Source organism: Zeus faber, assembly GCF_960531495.2.
Source record: "Zeus faber genome assembly, chromosome: 21".
Classification (NCBI taxonomy): domain Eukaryota; kingdom Metazoa; phylum Chordata; class Actinopteri; order Zeiformes; family Zeidae; genus Zeus; species Zeus faber.
In genome coordinates this window covers 25,633,449-25,647,206 of record NC_137208.1, presented here as the reverse complement: position 1 = coordinate 25,647,206, position 13,758 = coordinate 25,633,449, and positions in this window count along the sequence as shown.

The window sequence follows — 13,758 nt, the reverse complement described above, 5'->3', positions numbered from 1 at the left end:
ACGTGTACTAACTTGGATCTAAAAACATAAAAAAAAAAAAATAACAATTCTAACGAGTCACAGATTCCTTATAGCGATCTTACACTTGTATCTGGTTGAATTTAGAAGCAGGAGCTCATGCAGTTAAGTTCGAGGTTGCTCCAATGGTCGATGTATGCTTTGATTGATTCTACCCTAACCGTAATTTATGGAAACAGCCGTTATCATGGAGAAATATGAATTACAATACTATTGTGGTAGCTGAAGTATATTAGCATTACCTTAAAGTCAATGCAAAGCGTGATGCAATATTTGATGTATATATGATTGATTAATGTGGCATTTTCTGTTGTTGATTCTTTTACCAATTGAGAATATCTGCAATGCAGCAGAACATTGTGAACAGAACATGTATTGAAGAGATTTTTATTGAAATCTCCCACGATTACTTTGCCTCCAGAAAATGTATCCACATAGTCTACCAAAGACATCAACTTTTGATGGAAAGCATCAAGTTTGTATGAGGGTGGTTTATACAGGACTGCCACAGTTGCTTTCAGAGGTGCTACACTGAATTGGAATTACATTGCATTTAGCAGACGCTTTTATCCAAAGCGACTTACAATTGTCAAACACCGATGGACGCAGCCATCATCGGTTAAGTGTCTTGCTCAATGACACTACAGCATGCTAGCAGGAGCAGCTTGGGATTTAACCAGCAACCTTTGGATTACTAGACGACCAGCTCTAACTTTTTCTCTTTTTCAGTTCAGCAAACATAGGCTCACTGTCATGATATGAAACGCATCTTGCTTTGCTGTGAAAGGAGAACCAAAGCAGATTAATGTGTTCTGGGTAATGCTGTGCTGTTATCCATGTTTTTTAAACTAAGTATATCTCATTCCATAAACCGTGGATCATATTTAATGTTTTCTGTGTAGTGAGTCCACTCCTTGAACATTGGGAAAAATGATTTTGTATGAGGAGTTAATTGGCTCTTTCAGTGGTTCACTAAATGGAAGCATCTGTCGTAGTGAATTTTCAATCATGTCTTTCAACTTGATTGGCTGATGGCGGTCATTTTGTTTATTTGGAACACATTTGTAGGAGTGACGGAAATTGGACTAAATTCAAAATGGTGGAAAAATCATGATGCAAATAAAATCTGAATGAGATATCACCATTGAAAGTTATACTGTACGATTGCCATAGTGCTACCTATTGACCAAAGTACACCAGATTTTACAGTCCCTCAGAGTCATATCCTGCACATATCGACTTAATTGGATGATGAGAGCACAATGTCTTGATGAGTTATGGCAGATTATGCAAAATAAGCCTCGCCCAGACATCTTTGAAAAAGATTGTCGCCAAACTATGAGTCGTAGAAAATGCCCATTGAGAAAATTGTATTTGGGGCAGTCCAGACATGCTGTTCTCCAAGCTTGGTGAACATTGGATCAAATTTGTAGGAGTGAGGAAAATAATGTTTTGGACGGAATTCAAAATGGGGGGGAAATCCATCCCGATGAAAATGGGCGACCGAAGGATTCCATGGATGCAAGTATTTTGTGCATTTTCCTTCATTATGTATGTGACAAGTATTTAATTTGAGTGGGGAGTGTGATTGTGCAATGAGAGAAATAAACATTTAATCATCATCAGTGTTTGAAATAAATGTGAAATTTGGCCAAGACAAAGGAACAGTGTGTCATAGGGGGCTCTAGGAAATGCACTTGTGCAACAGGTCAAAAGGGGTTGTACAATTTTATTTATTCAATTTAGAGTGCCTTGTGGGGTGGGCAGTGGTCCAATAGAACCCATCACCCCATGGTGCCCTTTTAATCAGCCGTGTTTTGGTATCGCGGTGCACGATGTGCGCACAGCGGAGTGCAGACTTCCGGAGTGCTCGCCACCGCAGGCGCCCGTGGTCTGTGCTTGGCTGTGCCACTCAGTTTCCTTATGGAACAAAACAAAACACTGTGCGTAATGGGAACACTTCCTCACATACATTTTTATGCTGAGCTTTCCGTGGGTGCATGTTGGCAAGCCTGATGAAAGATTCAATTTTTTTCTTTATTTGGCTGTTGACAAAGTCACTCAGTCAAAAGAGTCATTCGCTTTTCCGATTCATTTGGTATAAGGCCCCATCAGCCATCAGTTTCTGGGACTCTCCTCGCAAACACCAACGAACCCATGCAGCACCAAGACAGAAAACCCATTGGACTAAACCGAATTATGAGAAAACAAAGACAATTATTTGATACATTAGAAAGAGTCAACGGTCACGGAATATCTGACCACAGTGACTGATCCAAGACTAAGAAAATCCTTGACTATGTGCAGACTCTCAGTTAGCACAGCCTTGCTGTGGAAGGGCTGACATCACCAGACCTGGCTTCCCAAAGAAGACCAGACTTTGTACTCAGAAGAGTTGTAAACTGACCTTGACTTCACCTCATCACATTTATATCAGGACATCAGAAACATTTCGGCTAGGCTTCGGCCAGGGAGAATCCCTGGCCTCAGTCTGGTGTTGGGTTATGTGGTGTGGGGATGGTGTGGTTTGAGCAGCCACACCTGTACTTGGTCTTGGTAATTGTGGCCCAGGATCAGAGTGGCTGCATACCCGTTGCTTGTTGGTTGGTCTAATGAGCAACAGGTAAAACCCCCATCCCCACACACACTCAGGATAGGAGCCCTTGTCATGACACATGTCCACCTGCTCCTGGGCTTATTCCACCTAGCCCACCCTCTGCAATAAACTGTGTCTGAAACCCACGTTGTCTGTGTCTCTGTGCCGGAAGGCCCTTAAAACGCTACTTGGGTGGTGTGTGGTAGGCGAAACTGCCATGCATTTATTTTCCACATTCCAAATAAGGAAAAAAAACCTATATCTTCTGGGAGAAATTCAACAATGTGCAAGCATAGCAGCAAGATTTGTAGGATGGGTGAAAATGGGCATCCTCTGGAACACTGTAAACACAATCTGTGTTGCATCGACAAGCTATCTACATCGGTCGCATAACTCTTTACTTGCCTGTTGTAATGGGCCGAGTGCTTCAAAGATGACAAGAAAAAGGTCCCTCTTTATGCAAGCATTTTTTCCTATTGTATACACTTCTAGGTTGAGAGAAAGGGGAACAGGAGCAATAATGCCAAGTGATATTGCCCGCACCCGAGCTGTGCCCTGGTCGTTAGGAGGAGACCCAGCTAGTGTTTCCGTTCCACCATTTGAGAGTGACTTGTATCTTCTTTGGAGCTGAGTGCCCTGCCTCTAGTGCCACCCAGCCATGCTTTGTGTGATGTCATTCATTGTTACATTATTTACCATATAAGGAGATGCAAACGCGAAAAACGTGGAAGGCCCTCTTTTGAGCCATTGTTGGTTTTTTTGTTCTGGTGCGGAAGAAATTCTTCTGAAATAATCGGTGAGGTTAATCTGCCCGCTACAAGAAAACAAAAACTGAGTATATTCAAGTTATTTATTCCGCAGAATAAAGAAAAAGATTCAGTACTGCTCCAAAGCAGTGTTCTGACCAGTCTGCTCCTGCTTCTGACGAAGAAGGCTTTATACCAGTGAGAGGTTGTGTACCTTTGGCCAGGTGTCATTTACAAGACAATGCCCCCTCAAGTATCCATTGATCAAATCAAATCAATCATTAGAGCTCATACAATGGGATAACAGCCAAACTCATGTCACAGGTATGCTCTGACATCATGCAGACAATGCTCTGTCAAGTTACCCTTATTCCACACAAGGTTGATTGAGGATGAAATGTGATCTCGTCTTTATACTACAATAGACATTGTTAGAAAGAGCAGTCTCTTCATATAAACTCTGAGAGACTCATTTAAAAACCCAGAGGCAATGTGTTTTAAAAGCTAGGTAACATAAGCAAAAGGCAATTGTCCTTTGTAAACCAGGTAAGACATCATTCAAATAGTTGATCATATGCATTTTTCTCTCACACTGGGCAACTGTATCAGAAACATAGCGATGCAACATGGTGGTGATGGTTAATTTTAATGTAGAACTGGACGGCTGGACTTAGGAGACAATTTACTTAGACTTAGGAGAGTATTTATTAAGTGCTGGTACAATGTTTTAAGAGTAGGCACCAGGGGTCTGTTCCGGAAAAGAGAGAAAGACGAGAGAAAAATAAAGGTGTCTTTTCTGGAAGAGAGTGAGAAGGAGAGAGAGAGAGAGAGTGATGAGGAGAGGGGAGCAATGGAGGAGAGATAAAGAGAGAGAGAGAAAGAAAGTGGAGAGCGAGAAATAAAGAGATCTCTGGGGGCTGGCTGATAATACAGTAGGAGCCACTTGAAAAGGGCCTCTTCCAGCCAGTTTCCAGCCAACCACCATGTGCTTCCCAGCCAGTTGCCATTCGTCTGGAATCCCCCCTCCTTCTCATGTGTCCTGACTGGCCATGTTTAATTTCAACTGTAAACACGCCCATTCTTCCAATTGCAGTATGTCACCATGAGATGGCGCTAACTTCACAAAAAACAAAATCACATTCCACAGAGAAATTTCAGATTTTCACCCCTAACCCTGACTTGTTACCTGAGATATTGTCCTTTGAACCCTGACCAGAGGTCATCTTTCAAAGAGCAATTGCTTTTCATCATATGAATGAGAACAGGTCGGAATTATTTATTTGAATCTTCATGTTGCACAGCTGTTTAATTTCAAAATGGGAGCTGTTTTTTATTTACATTTTTTTAATTACAAAGGTCAATAGCTTTGTAATGAGAGCACTCAAACGAGGTCTATGTATTTATAGTTTTAAGTTTATTGTCAAATACTTGATCCCAATGCAATCATTACCAGTAATGAGATTCTTAGTTTCAGACTCTCAGCCTCAACCAACTCAAATTTACATAATACGTAAAATAAGGGTAAGTAGTGATTACAATAGAACATTATTTAAAAACTGAATTGAAAGAGTATATAAACTGTTAATTTTTGATCAAAAATGTTAAATCTAAAATTGAAAGAAGTAGTGTAGTATAAGTCATATAAAGGTATTTACCTAAAAGAAAGACAAAATAAAAATGCAGACAATAATGACAGTGAGTCAACATGATAGTGGACATCTACAATATCTGTGGGCCACAACAATGTAGTGTCATACTTATTGGTGAGATAGACAGTGTTGTAAGACAAGAACTTGATAAATTAAATTGGCTAGTTTTGTAGTTTTACTCGCCTCTTTTTAAAGAGGCCAAGTGTGTGAATTTATACTTTCTAGTCTTCTGCCTTTTTATTTCAAAATGAGGGTTTTTGAAATATCTAAATTTTATTTTACTTAAAATAATTGTGAAATATTATAACAAATTTCTGCATTTTAGCCTCTGTCCGAGAAATGGTCCCCCATCACCCCCCCCTCCCAACCCCCCCATCTAATAGATTGATTTTCTGAATTCCAATAAAACAACAATGGCAAAATAAAATATTAAAAATCAATCAATAAAAGTCGATTGAATAAAATCAACACCAGGGATATAATAATAATTTGTACAAATGTTAAAGAGACTAAACAGATGGGTATGGGTATGGGTCCTTCTGAACACTCAAGATTGTTTTGCTATTCATAGAGTTTCAACTGCATGGTTTACTTCACGGATTATTTGCCAACTATTAAATAAATCGCCATATGATAGTAAACTGGATATTTGAATCCCCCTCTACAGAGAGGAATTTTCACCTCTCAGTGAGAAAAGGGGTGGATTGCTTCATTGAGATGGAGAGATTTTGGTCAATGGGTCTGCATTTGCATATGTATGGGTTAGGTGTTAGAGCTTAAAGACGTATTGGGTGACAGACAATGATCGGCCATTAAGTGTAAACAAAGAGATGGCTCAAGGCCTTGTCTGCGGCCTGCTTCATAGTCACTCAAAAATGTGTACTGCAGCAATTAGAGACAAGTATTGTATCCTTGTGTAAAAGTTGTAGGCTGGAAGGCTATGATACAAATGATTATTAAAAAAAAGAAAAAAGTAGGAAGTAATATGTAAAACATGTGATAACCAATAAAGGGTGATGCAGCAATACAGATAAAAATTACCCCTTACAATCAATAGTCTTAATGCACAGATGGTCAATTACACTTGTGTGTGTGTGTGTGTGTCCATTAGTTGTCGTTATGAAAAGCAATGAAGATAGATAGATACTAATAATGTACTTCAAATAAGTATTTCCATAGGGTAGTGGTAATAAGTAATAACTTATAAGGTGTGCGCACACAGCACACTATAGGACAAAAAAACCCGCTCCAATTCTCAGAGTTAGGTTTACCTCTGACATAATGAGTTGAAGACAAAGTGTTAAAGATAGCATGATTGTATTCATACATGTATCGATTTACAGTAAAGCAGCAGAAATGTACATTATGCTAAACCGGCATACTGTACACATGCTGTGTAACAGGCACCGGTATTTCATCCTTGGATTTTCCCCTAACCCTGGTCTTAATCTCAGGTATGGTTTAAGCCTTTTTGTTTGTTTTGATCACACCATTGGCATTTATTAGAGGCCCGTATTTTATTTGAGTAACCGTTAAAATTTGAGGAAATATGGTAACTCAAATATATGAATTCTTATCTTCCAAACCTTACACTGCTATTATGTACATTATCATCTCAATGCTAACCCTGCTATTTGTTGTCATTATGTCTTTCATTCTCTCAAGCTCACTCAATTGTCAAAGAGAACACAGAGGAAAGTTTTTCTGAAAGTTTTGTGTTTATTTTTGTTACGACCGGAGCTAGGAGAGACCCAAACGCATAAAACAGAGATGTGAGGCAAACAGGGGGTTAGATGAAGGATGTTTATGAGACAACACCTTGGAGGTGGCCGGAAGGATCTGGTCGGGTAGGGATGGAGCAGGGCAAGGCAGGGATGATGATGACCGGGCAGGAGGGGTCCGGGGTCCAGGATCAGGGTGAAGAGATGGGGAAACGGGCTGGATGGAGAGGGACAGACAGGCTTGGTCGAGGAGAGGAGACAAACAGGTTAGGGCAAGACGAAACAAGGAGACATGAGCTAGGAGCAGTACAACTTGGGTGAGCTAGTTGATGGTATATATATATATATATATGAGCCAGGGAAGGGAGACAAAGGAAAAGGGAATTAAAAAGAAGAAGATCAGAGGCCCCACCCCATAGTTCCCCCTGATTCAACTGACCCATGTGATAAAAACCTGTTTAGAATAGGACAGTACCTACATAGTCTTAGCCAAGACAAAAAACGAGAAGTGACCAGCAAGTTACAGGGAGACTTTACCCTAACACTAAGGGAGGGACAGACAGACCAAAGAAGAAAATACAAGAAAGGTAACGGAAGACAACTCCCCCTGGAGCACAATACAGATGCTCCCAATTCAACCCAAACCTACACGACAGCTACCAACCAAATGACGTGTGCTGGGGATGTGGGCTAACCAGCCACCTAAGAAGGGATTGCCCTGAGCAGGGGTAATTCTAAATTGAAGGATATGATAAATGAGTTAACAGTATCGATAAGACACTATACATTCTTCTTCTTCTCCTTTCAGCTGCTCCCGTTAGGGTCGCCACAGCGGATCACCTGCCTCCAATACCTTCTGTTCTGCGCATCTTCCTCCCTTACACCAACTGCCTGCATGTCCTCCCTCACCACATCCATAAACCTTCTCTTTGGCTTCCTCTTTTCCTCTTACCTGGCAGCTCCATCCTCAGCATCCTTCTTCCAATGTAACTCTCATCTCTCCTACACACGTGTCCAAACCATCTCAATCTTGCCTCTCTCACTTTTCCACCAAACTGTCCAACCTGAGCTCTCCCTCTAATGTACTCATTCTTAATCCTGTCCATCTTGTCACTCCCGATGAAAATCTCAACATCCTTAACTCTGCCACCTCCAGTTCAGCCACCTGCCTTTTTGTCAGTGCCACCGCCTCTAAACCGTACATCATAGCTGGTCTCACTACTGTCCTGTAGACATTTCCCTTCACTCTTGCTGGAACCCTTCTGTCACAGATCACTCCGGACACTCTTCTCCACCCACTCCACCCTGCCTGTACTCTCTTCTTCATCTCTCCCGCACTCTCCGCTGCTTTGGATGGTCGAACCCAAGTAATTGAACTCATCCACCTTCTACTCCTCCACTCCTTGCATTCTCAGCTTTTTGCCGCCCTCCCTTCCATTCAGGCACATGTATTCTGTCTTCCTCCTGTTGACTTTCATTCCTCTTCTCTCTAATGCATGCCTCCACTTCTCCAGGCTCTCCTCAACCTGCTCCCTACTCTCGCTACAGATCACAATGTCATCCGTAAACATCATAGTCCACGCAGACTCCTGCCTGATTTCATCTGTTAACCTGTCCATCACCATTGCAAACAAGAAAGGGCTCAGAGCTAATCCTTGATGCAATCCCACTTCCACTTTGAGTGCCTTTGTCATGCCTACTGCACACCTTACTACTGTCTGACTGCCCGCATACATATCCTGTCCCACTCTTAAGTTCTTCTCTGCCACCCTCGACTTCCTCATGCAATCCTCGGCTATCGCTGCCAAGTAGTCATGAGAATCTCCATAAGAGGGAGAAAAGTTAGCTGGAGTAGGAGCGGTGCACCACTCAAAGTGACATGAGCAAAGTGAAAGTTGCACATGTTGATGATGGAGAGGTATAATGAGACAATTTGTTCTGTAGCAAGATAAAGGCTTTAGCATGTAAGCAACCCAATAGCCAGCACCAAGTTTCTGATCATTGTATGCAACAAGATGTAATTCATCTCCATTAAGATTGCAAAAACACGGCCAACATACTGTAAACCCATCTCCCTCATCCACAGTTAATGCAATCCAGCAAACCCAACATGGAGCAGGTGCAAAAGCTTGTTTGAAAGCAACAAAAACATTCTCCCTAATGGCTGGTCAAACGTAGCCTCATTCCACGATCTAAAAAAAACAATAACCACAACAGCCCAGAAAGGCCATGCCAAGGGTGCCACCCTAAGGAGAAAATAAATAATAAAACAAATGTCATGACTCAAATAGTGAATGTTCTTTTGTGCCAGCTAGAGTTATAAGGAAAAAGGAAACTATGTGACCTGTGATCCAGTTTTTAGGAAGTCCTGTGTATCCATGACACAAGCAGATCAATAAACTATCAACATTCAAATTAATATGCTGCCATGAATAAATTCAAAATCAGCCAAATACAATTTTCGGAATGTGGCAGAAAAAACGTTGCCCGAGGCGCCACATAACTTCAACAATACGTTAAGCAACTAGAGACTGTAAGGAAAAATACTGTTGTTCACAGTCTAAAACATTTAAAAATTCAATTGTATATTCCTAATTTATTTATATTATTTTTACCATACCCTTAAAGGTACAATTAATAACTGCAAACAATAAACTTGAGATCCCAGCAGTTGTGTTGATCAATAACATTTGATCAACTATCCATTATCTCAGGGTAGGTTATTTGGCATTTCCAACAAGTTAACACCTTTACTTAAAGATATATATATGACAGTAACATGGCCAGCATTCAAATTGGGACCATCTAAAACTTTAGAAGGGCTATTATTAACATAGTAAACACAATCAATGAAGTAATCACTTTTGTCTATAATCTGTGCCTAATCCTGTTTCGACTTAATGATTTAATTTACTAACTATTCAAATCATTTCCTAAAATTTTGAAAATTATTTAATTACAATTTGCCAGTACATATTACAATGTAGTTTTTTTCGAGAAAATTTAATAATCTGTGTACTCTCTGGACAGACAGATTGATAAAACAATGGCTGCAAACACACACAAAAGCAACCTCCGGGGATCACAAAGATATCATTTCCAGCAGGATTTGAGGCGATAAACCCTCCCACAGCTCCCCGTTGGAGCAGAAAAACATTCAGATTGCAGTCATTCAGCTTGATGTTTTGTCTGATGCAGTGACATCACCGAAAGCAGGTCCAGAGGAGCATAGTTGGTTAGGGTTGGTTGTGCGTTTGCGGAACTCGGAGGCCAAATACTTCATGTTTGTTGGTGGAGAGGAGCAGCAGCAAATGTCAATGCTTGCATTTAATTTCACATATCAGAACTTTGTTCGTTGTTCAGAAAATGTCCCAAGTTATTCAACCTGATGTTGACCAAAATGGATCTCTGTACACAAGGTCTTCACTGACCTTCTCAGCAATGCAGGAGTAGAGTGTCTCCCAGGTCTTCCTTCAAGCCTTAGTGAAACCCCGGGGCTCCTTAAAGTGCACGCTGCAGACATTGTTAGAAGATGAAAGAAGAGGTCTACCACAGTAACAGTCATTGTCATTATTCTCTGACAACAATGTCTCTAGGTGATCACAGTTCTCATTAACTCAACTTCTATATAATAAATAATTAAAAATATTGCTTCAACAACAAAGTCAATTTAGGAGAATGTCACATTTAAGAGCTAATGATGAAAATGATTCTGGTTCTATAGAGCGCTCTGTAATGACAATCATCTTAACACTGGAGCTCAATATGTAGGAAAATAGCTAAAAATAGCTAAATTCCTTCTTCCGGAGGAAGGACAAGCCAGGTAGGGTCAAATGCAGAGGCCACATTTCACCGGCCACCATCTATGTGCATGTGCATGTATGTGTTGTAGTATAGTGTGGTGTGTCATCTGATCAGTAAAGATTGTTCTTCTCATAGTTATGGGAGGAAAGGAGAGGAATGCAACCAGGTGTGTGTGTGTGTGTGTGTGTGTGTGTGTGTGTGTGATGTCCACCAGTGAGTGTACATGACTTATCCCCATTGGTACTGGTGTACCGGCCCCACGGCGACAGACCGACACCCTACCCGAGCCGCCCGCCCCATGGGTGAGCCGGCAGAACTCACATGCCCCTTGCAAGGGGGGTCATACACCTAGCAGCATGGGCCCAGCATGGGGCACCTCGATTATCCCCCCCACCGCCGATGCCAGCAGGCCGCCAGATATACAGGCCCCCCAGCACGCATTGGTTAAATCACTCACACTGTTGACTCAAATAACACCAGGAGTCCCTTCACTCCTGCGTTGGTTGTTCAAATTATCTCTGTGTGTTTTTTCCTGACCCTCCAGGTGGTTCATGTATAATATTCTAGCTAAATTACAGACACAACTTATTTTACAGTTATAGTAACAATTTTTACAAGCACTTGTTTACACTTCCTTGGCCAAGTGACGCCGCCCTAAAGGCTCTCTAGGCTCTCTATTTTAAACTCCATGACCGTACAGTCCTCTCCTTCACTTGGGACATCGCAGCATATGGTTGTGATGACACAGGACGAAGAGTGGTATCCACAGTAGTTATTCCGGCTTTAAGTTCCTCTTGAACTTTATAAACGTAATTGACTCTGTGCCTGTTCAGTCCTCTCCTTCTTTTGGGACGTCACAGCATACGGCTTGGACAACACAGGGTAAAGAGTGGTATTCACAGTAGTCGGGTCGACTTAGTTCCTCTTGAACTTAATATAACAAACCTCTGTATTCTACTATAATTTCTTCTTGAACTTTTGTGTTCTACCTATCAGGAACTTTTTATCTTCTATCTAGCTTGCGTTCTTTCTAGATATACTTCCTCAACATAAGAAAGCTGTATGAAATTACTTTGTGACAGCCCTCGGGACGAGCTGTACATTTACCCACATCTGGGCTCTGCTCAGTCTCAGAGTAATTAAAACATACATGCTGCGCTGGTGTCTCTTACTGGACCTAGGAATACTACTCTATTTTCAATAACCACACACAACTTTTTTTCCTCTCAGTGCTGTAACTGCGACTAAACGTCCTACGGACTTGCTATTTTTACACATTTTCCCTATGGTTGTTCTGTGCGTTTGGCGGCAGTTACAAACCAATCCTCCAGCATACACAAGACGAACCACACACCTATCGATTATAGCAACATTCAATAAAGGATCACTCATTCTTTTCACACCATGGTCTTTTATAAATGTAAATGCACAAAGATTATTCGCATCAGTCTCTGAGTTCCTTTTTCTGATTACATTTATAAATTACAGTAATTTTTTAACTAGGTCAATATTTTAGGTTTGTCAGAGAAGAGACTTTTCCGATACCTGCAACCTGGGTGGAGTCCTGCACTCCAACACGCAAACCTAATTTGCAGGAATAAAAGTCTCTGCTTACCTTCAAATTTAGTGGCCAGGAGTGTCTCTGAAGTGCAGACTGGTCCTTCACAGATTTTCGGTCTCGGTCATTGTTCTCTCCTAGTTCGGCTCGCCAATTGTCGTTATCAAAAAAGGTCCAGACCTTGGTAAGTTGAAAAGTCTGGATCTCTGGACAACATTTCTATCTGATCTGGCCTCAAACACCTCAAAGAAAAAACACTGGAACTGGACAGTGCCTGATGCGAAAAAGCTGTGTCATCCTATTTCCCTCACAATTCAATATCTCTGTCATCGTTATCCCCTGTCATCGTTGTTTCTGTTGCTGCTGCTGCTGTTGTTGTTGTTTCTGTTGTGAGATTACAGTGATAGGATCATAAGGGTGTGTTTTCAGAGAGAGTGAGAGAGAGTCAAAAGGATCTCCCTCCCGATGTTTGAATGAAAACTTGACCCGTAATTTACAGACTTTAATTAAAGCCCTCCGACTGGATTGAGATGAGATGGTGCACACTGTTGACTCAATACAGATGAGAAGATTTCCAGTTCCGGTGAGAGCTACCACTTCCGGTTCCGGTGGCGTCTTTGTGTGTGCGTTACTTCAGTGAATCGTCTCCTAACGCTACCTGATTTTGTAATAGGAATTTCGGATTGTTCGCATTGTGATATCCTTACTTTTACCTGACTTTGACGCTTGCTTGAACTGTTTTTTTTTTTTGGTTATTGGAATGTGGACTTTGGCTTGGCTAGTGCTAGTTGTTGCTGCTGTTGTTGCTGCTGTTGTTATAGTTGTTTTTACTGTTTCTTTTTGTTGTTGCTGCTGGTGTTGTTGTGGTTTCTGATGCTGCTAGTATTGTTGTTTCTGTTGCTGCTGCTGTTGCTGTTTCTGTTGTTGTCTCGTTGGCTGCTGCTGTTGCTTTTACTACTGTTTCTGTTGTTATTGCTGTAGTTGTTTCTCCTGTTTATGTTGTTTTTGTTTCTGTTGTCGTTTCTGTTACTGCTGTTGCTGCTGTTTCTGTTGTTGCTGTTGTTTCTGTTGTTTCTGCTTTTTCTGTTGTTGTTTCTGTTGTTTCTGTGCTTCTGCTGTTTCAGTTGTTGTTTTTGTTTTTGCTGCTGCTATTGTTGCTGCTATTGTTGCTGCTGCTGCTGTTGTTGCTGCTGCTGTTGTTGCTGCTGATGTTGTCGTTGCTGCTGGTGTTGTTGTTGCTGCTGGTGTTGTTGTTGTTTTTCCTGTTGCTGCTGCTGTTGCTTCTGTTGTTGCTACTGTAGTTATTTTTGCTGTTGTTGTTGTTGTTGTTGCTGCTGCTGGTGGTGATGTTGCTGTTGTTTCTTCTGTGGCTGCTGCTGCTGCTGCTGTTGTTGCTGTTGTTGCTGTTGTTTTCTGTTGCTTCTGCTATTGCTGTTGTTGCTACTCTGGTTGTAGTTGCTTTTGTTGCTATTTTTGTTGTTGTTTTTGTTGTTTTTGTTGTTTTTTCTGCTGCTTTTGTTGTTGCTGTTGTTTCAGGGGCATTCTTTTGAAATGATGAGCTGACAACTATGTTCTTTTTTTTCTGTATTTCTTTGTAAAGTGCATTGTGTTGCCCTGGTATGTAATGCACTTTATAAATCACTGTGAGTTGACCTGACTTGACTGT